The following is a 7,500-nucleotide window of genomic DNA, read 5'->3' on the forward strand; positions in this document are numbered from 1 at the left end:
TCTCAACTAGCTCCAACTCTTTAACCATCAATGCAGAAACATGTACTGACTTTCTGCTTAAGGCATCAGCAACTACATTTGCCTTCCCGGGATGATAAAGAAGGTCAAAATCGTAATCCTTCAAGAATTCCATCCACCTTCTCTGTCTCATATTAAGCTCCTTCTGATCAAAGAGATACTTCAGGCTCTTGTGATCACTGAACACCTGAAATTGAGCTCCATACAAATAATGTCTCCATATCTTGAGAGCAAACACCACTGCAGCTAATTCCAGGTCATGTGTAGAGTAGTTTCTCTCATGAATCTTTAGTTGTCTTGAGGCATATGCAACAACTCTTCTTTCTTGCATCAAGACACATCCTAATCCCTGATAGGAAGCATCACAGAAAACCTCAAAAGGTTTACCTGTGTCAGGAATGGCCAATACTGGAGCGCTAGTCAATCTCTGCTTCAACTCCTGAAAGCTAGCCTCACAACGGTCTGTCCATGCAAATGGAGTGTCTTTCCTAGTTAGCTGTGTCAAAGGGGCTACAATCTTAGAGAAATCTTCAATGAAGCGACGGTAGTAGCCTGCTAACCCAACAAAGCTTCTGACCTCAGTGACTGACTTTGGTCTTTCCCATTGCAACACGGCTTGAACCTTGGCCGGATCTACAGAAATCCCATCAGCTGATATAATATGACCAAGGAACTGCACTTCTCTCATCCAGAACTCACATTTTGAGAGCTTGGCATACAACTTTCTTTCTCTCAATATCCTCAGCACTGTTCTAAGATGATCGGCGTGTTCTTCTTCACTCTTAGAATATATTAGAATGTCATCTATGAAGACGACAACGAATTTATCTAGGAAAGGTCGAAAAATCCTATTCATGTAATCCATGAATATGGCAGGGGCATTAGTCACACCAAAGGGCATGACCACATACTCGTAATGGCCATATCTGGATCTAAAGGCTGTCTTCTGAACATCATCAGCCTTAACTAATATTTGGTGATAGCCGGACCGTAGATCAATCTTGGAAAACACAACTGCCCCATGTAGCTGGTCCATCAGATCATCAATTCTAGGCAAAGGGTACTTATTCTTGATGGTTAATTTGTTAAGTTGCCTGTAATCCACACACAATCTCGAACTGCCATCCTTCTTCTTTACCAGTAATACCGGCGCACCCCAAGGAGAAACACTAGGCCGGATGAACTGTTTCTCCAACAACTCTTCAATCTGCTTTTTCAATTCGGCCAATTCGGCTGGCGCCATGCGATATGGGGCTATAGAGATAGGCCCTGCTCCAGATACAAGGTCTATAGAAAACTCTACCTCTCTTGGAGGAGGTAAGCCAGGAATCTCCTCAGGAAACACATCAAGAAATTCACTGACTACCGAGAGGTCTACGTCAGCATCTCCTTGCTTTACTTCCATGTGTGATAGTATCAGGAAACAACATGCACCTTCTATTAGGTCTTGCCTCAACACACCAAGAGTCAGAGGTGTGTAATCCTCCTCATTGAGAAATACTAGCTTCTTCTCTCCACAATCAATGAGAATACGATTGACAGACAGCCAATCCATCCCTAGGATGACATCCAAACCCTGCAAAGGCAAACATATCAAGTTTACCTTGTACTGACGCCCCTCAACCACTACTGAACATCTAACACAAACTGTAGATGTCTTCACTATCCCAGAAGTAGGAGTAGATACAGTCAAGTCATACTGTAGCTCTCTCACTGGTAACCCCAACTCTCTAGCACAAGTCTCAGACACAAATGAGTGTGTCGCTCCAGAGTCAAACAACACCATGCAAGATCTACCACCCAATACACATGTACCGAAAATCAAATCACCTGAGCTAGCTGCTTCTGTCCCTGTCAGTGCATAAACACGTCCAGTGGCCTGAGGTCTGATGCCACCTCTGTGCTGAGATCTCCCTGCATGCTGTGGCTGGGAAGTAGCTCTCCTTCCCATAGGGCAATCACGCTCATAGTGGCCCTCCTTGTGGCATCGGTTGCACCTCCGAAAATTAGTCCTCTGGGGACATGAAGACAAGTAGTGCGAACCGCCACATCCATAGCATCTCACGCCACTCTGAGATGAGGACTGGCTCGGCTGAACGGAAGGCTGAGAAGATCCTCCAGAACTACGAGAAGAAGAAGATCTGGAGTATGGTGTCTTCCTGGAACTGGACCCGCCTCTAGACATGGCTGGTCCCCCAACCCTCAGGGGCTGGGCCTGACGGCTCGAGTATCCCTCAGCTTCTTTCTTTGTCTTCTCCATATCCCTAGCCATCTCCACAAGAGCTGGAAACTCCCTCAGACGATGACCTCTCACCAAGAGCTTGATGTCGCCACGCAACCCGTTTTCAAACTTGCGGCATTGCCACTCTTCATCCACTGTCATGGTGTTAAATCTAAGAAGATGTTTGAAGCGGTCAGTATACTCAGATACCGACATATTCCCCTGCACTAGCTCCAAAAACTCCACTTCCTTAGCATATCTAAGAGTGTCAGGGAAGTATTCCCTATAGAACTTCCTCTTAAATAAGTCCCATGTGACAGGGGTTCTAGCTCCCTCCAAGATCAACCGTGTACTGCTCCACCAGTGGCCAGCTTCCCCGGTCAACAGATATTGAGTGTAGGCCAGCTTCCTCTCATCAGGACACCCCTTAGCCTCATAGATTCTCTCCATGTCCCTAAACCAATGGTCTGCTTCATCAGGGCTACATTTCCCAGTGAATCGGGCTGGATGATGTTGGAGAAAACTCTCCAGACTCCACTCCTGGGCAGGAGTAGCAGAGGAAGAAGCACCTGGAGTGGCCCTGCCGCTAGTCAACACTTCAATGAGCTGTCTTTGAGTGTTCTCAGATGCCACTCTAGCATTCTCAGCCGACATCCTAGCAGCTTCCAGGTTTTGTAGTGCAATGGTATTCTGTTGCACCAAATTAGCATTCTGTTGCTGTAATGCTTGCAGCACCTCATTCAGCATCTGATTAGAGTCAGACGGATCGGCCTGTGGGGGAGGAGGAGGAAGCCTAGGTGCCATATTCTGTTTAAGAGCAGAGAGTAAAACAATTAGTCTTACTCAAGAATTTAGAATGCTTCCGTACAATTAATGCACATAAGCACAAACAAAGGATGCACACACCCTACAGGTTCTTTAAGGATAAAAACTGCTCTGATACCATAAATGTGACATCCCAAAATATATAACAAAGTATATACATAGAATGCATCAATTATAATAATAGAAACAGTTAGGAGTACGCAATAGATGGAATTAGGAGTACAGTTATCCAAGTCTGACTGGAAAACTTTAAAATATAAGTACAAGCTCATAATTCTCCAAAATACAGATCATGCTAAAATGAAGGCTAGAAGTTTTTCAAAATAAAAAGCTATTGAACATCATAGCTAGAAGAAATCCTAAGCACTAGGAGCTGGGTCTTCCTCATTCTCCAACGCTTGCTCCAAGGGTACATCATCACCTACTGCTCACATCCAAAGGATTGGATGATCATCGCAAGAGGGAAATCAAACACATGCAACACACACAAATGCAAGGGTGAGCTAGATCTCAAACAATCATACAATTCATTTTCAACCAATCTAGCATTTACCAGAATATCCATACACATAAGTCATCATAAACATAAGCATTTATTTAATAACACTCATCAAGACAAGTATCCTATCATGTTAAGACTCTAGACACGTCCGGACATAGAATGTATGTAGAGCTGGGGCGGGTTGTGCACTTGTGATGACCTCTACTGCTTTGCAAAGCCATTGCCGAGGGGTTCCACCCGACCATACACAAGGCTAATCCGTTACCGCGGAATAGACCTCCAGTGATAGCATCTACCCTAGGACCTCCCACTACTCCCACCACACGCGTCGATCCTCTCTAAGTGAGAATGAAAGACCGTTGGAGTGTTAGGGATAACCCCCCATATGGAAGCCTCTTACATTCATTCAATACACTAACTGATCTCACCGAGAGATCTAAATTTCCGATTTAATCCGACCATTTTAAATCTCATAATATTCCTTTTGAATCAACAATGTACATCATAAACCACTTATAATCATACACTTTCAACCAATCTGGATCACATGAAGATGCATTCATAAATTGTAACCGAAATATTTAATTAACAAAGCTTACTGGAATGAGAGAAAGCACAAAAGAAAATATCACTGGACGAACACTGTTTGGACGAGCGTCCAAAAGCCCTTGGGCGGACACTGTTTGGACGAACGTCCTAACACCATTGGACGAACTACTTGGACGAGCGCCCAAAAGTCCTTGGACGGACCCTGTTTGGACGAACGTCCTAACCGCTTGGACGAACTGCTTGGACGAGCGCCCAAAAGTCCTTGGACGGACCCTGTTGGACGAACGTCCTAACATCTTGGACGATCCCTATTTGGACGAACGCCAAAAGCACTTGGACGAACCCAATTTGGACGAACGCTGTTATAACTAGGACGAACGCTTCAATATCAAGCCTCATCATGACCGAACGCTAACTGATTACTAACACCGGCTCAAGGACGAACGCTAATCCCCCAACATTTGACCGAACGTCCCCAGACAAGGACGAACGCTAATCACACCAACCTTTGACCGAACGTCCCCAGACAAGGACGAACGCTAATCACACCAACCTTTGACCGAACGTCCCCAGACAAGGACGAACGCTAATCACTCCAACCTTTGACCGAACGTCCCCAGACAAGGACGAACGCTAATCACTAACACATTCCCATGGACGAACGCTATTACTATCATCTCCTAAGACCGAACGTTCATCCAACCAACATTTGACCGAACGTCACTCAGCACATGCATGGCCGAGCGTTCAGCTCCGCCATGGACGAACGCTCAGTTTGCGCGTTCTGCAGAATTTAATTCTGCAGAATTCTCAGAACTCTGCAGAATGGTAACAGAACCTCCCTTAACCATTTCTAACCACTTTTCCCAACTTCTTAGACTCTTAATTCTCATTTTAGACTTAATTAAACTTATCCAAATGATTCTAAACATTTCTACCACCATTTTTAAGTGATTAAAGTTCACTTTCAGCATCCAAAACACTAATTTCAACAACTTAGGGACCCAAATTCGATTCCACTACTTGGAACCTGTTTTCAACTACTGTTATGCTTCTAACAAGTCACAATGGACTTGTCTAGGCTGCCCAAACAGTCCAGGAACACTGCAGCCTTCATTTACTCAAAATCCCTACCTCACTTCCTCTAAAATGACCAAAAAGTGACCCTAAGACACTTGATTTTCCTTCCTATCAACACCATAACAAATTTTACACACCAAAACAGTTCCAACATACATAATTCATCACTCAAAATCATCCCAAACAGTTCACATCCATCAATCACCACATTCACGTAGCACTCACACTTTCATACATGCATTTCAAGTTAGCAAAATTCAAAATTATGCTTCCAACAACATACCAATTTGAAAATCATTATGTAATCACGTCATACAGTAAAATCAAAAAGAGAACTAGCTCCCCTTACCTCTAGTGTAGACAATCAAGCTCAAGTAGAAACCCTAGACCACTTGCTTGCACTTTCAAAAGGTTAGAATCACCTATAAATCATCAATTGATGATAGAAAACGAATCTTAGCACCAAATAGAAGCTAGATTATGGAAGAAAACGAAATGGGTTGCATGCACCAAGTTCAATCACATGCTTACAACCCTAGGGCACATGAGAAAGGGGGTTTTCTTACCGGTTCAGATTTGGGAAAATTGACCGACTAAGAGCAACACCCGCTACTTTGTGATCGTTGGGGCAGCACCTAATCAAGATTTTAATGGTTCAGTGTGAAGGATGGAAAGGGAGAAGATGTAGGAGGAGGAGAGAGCTTGCTGGAAGGGGAATGGTTTCTCAGACAAGAGGAATGAGTTAAAACCCACTGTTTCCAAACTAATGTAATTTTATTTTAAAGTACTCAACCTCTCATCCTTTGCCACTTGTCATCCCCTTTTTGCTGACTCAAATCCAAGTCCTTACAAAAAGTAAATTTACATTGGTAAAAGTATTTTTAGCATCCTATCATTCTGTAACTAGCCATTGATATAAGTGTGCGAAATAATCTCTAAGTGAAAAATAAATTTAAAACTTATTGAAGTTTTAACTTATTCGATGGTGTGTGTGATTATAAGGTAGTTACAAATAGTGAAGAGAAAATGGACCTGAAGATTTGGGCTTGATTCGGCTTTAAGTGGGTTTAGAACGGTTTAAAGTTAGAAAAAATGAAAGTGGAAGGGTAGTTAGCCAGCAAGGGGTGAACGTAGAAAATGAGAGTGTGCCATTAGAAATCTAAGTCTTTCTTTCTTTTTTCTGTTAAAAGAAGAAAGAACACATTCTCATCTTACAAAGTTTACTCTTCCACTATCCCTCCTTTTCTGTAATAATTAAATATGTATTTTTTGTCTCTTTAACTTTTAATAAAAGTTAAAATTATTTTCAAAACTTTGAACTAATTTAGTTTCTCGTCTTTAGAACGGTGTAAATTAAATTTTTTTAACAAAATTTTGTTTAATTTATTTGAGGTTTTAAATGCGTTTTTTAATTAAAATTAAATAAAAAATATATAAAATAGTATAAACAATTCAAATGTTAACATGAAATATATTAGAAACGTTAAATAAACTTAACAAATTTTGGTTAAGAAAATTAAATCTATACTAAGAAACTAAATTTGATTAAAATTTCAAAGATAAATTAATTTTAATTTTCACTAAAAATTAAGGAAAAAAAAACCATCTTCTAAAAATATCCAAGTTTTCCATCAATATCTTGTACATTCTTCTTTATGAAAAACCTCACTCTAAAGTGCTCAATGTAAGTTTGTTTCCTTCTTCAAATTCTTTCTATTAATTAATGAATATGTATATATCTGGAACTATTGGATAAAAAGGAATCATGTGGTTTTATTCTATATTGAGATGTTGTAAGAATTAGAATATTGAGCTAATAAGGGAGTAATGTGATTCAATAATTTCTTATTCCATTTTCACTTATCTTTCTTAGTGTAAGAAACTTAAGCTAAGAGAAGTTGATATCATTCTACAATTCCTTTTGCTTATACATGATATTTTAAGTTGGAGTTTGTTTGAAAAATCTTATATATGTAAGTAAATTGATAAATTTTGGAACTATATGATATTTATGATAAATTGTAAGTTGATCTTATAATTGTAAGTTGAAGATGTTGTGGTTAAAACAACACAAACACAAGTTTACATTAATTATACAACAATAAGTTTAATATGTTTTTGTTTACTTAACTAATTTCCAACATAAAACTATCGTATTTAACAAAGAGGATACGTTGTTGTTATTAGAAAAATTATATAAGGAACAACTTCGCGCTTATTGTAAGGAACAATTAGGGATGATAACGGGTCGGGTCGGGCACGGATAGTGTCTATCCGCAACCCGACCCGATAAAAAAAAATCCAC

Source organism: Vigna umbellata, chromosome 1, assembly GCF_029865625.1.
Source record: "Vigna umbellata cultivar VRB3 chromosome 1, Vumbellata_1.0, whole genome shotgun sequence".
Taxonomy (NCBI): domain Eukaryota; kingdom Viridiplantae; phylum Streptophyta; class Magnoliopsida; order Fabales; family Fabaceae; genus Vigna; species Vigna umbellata.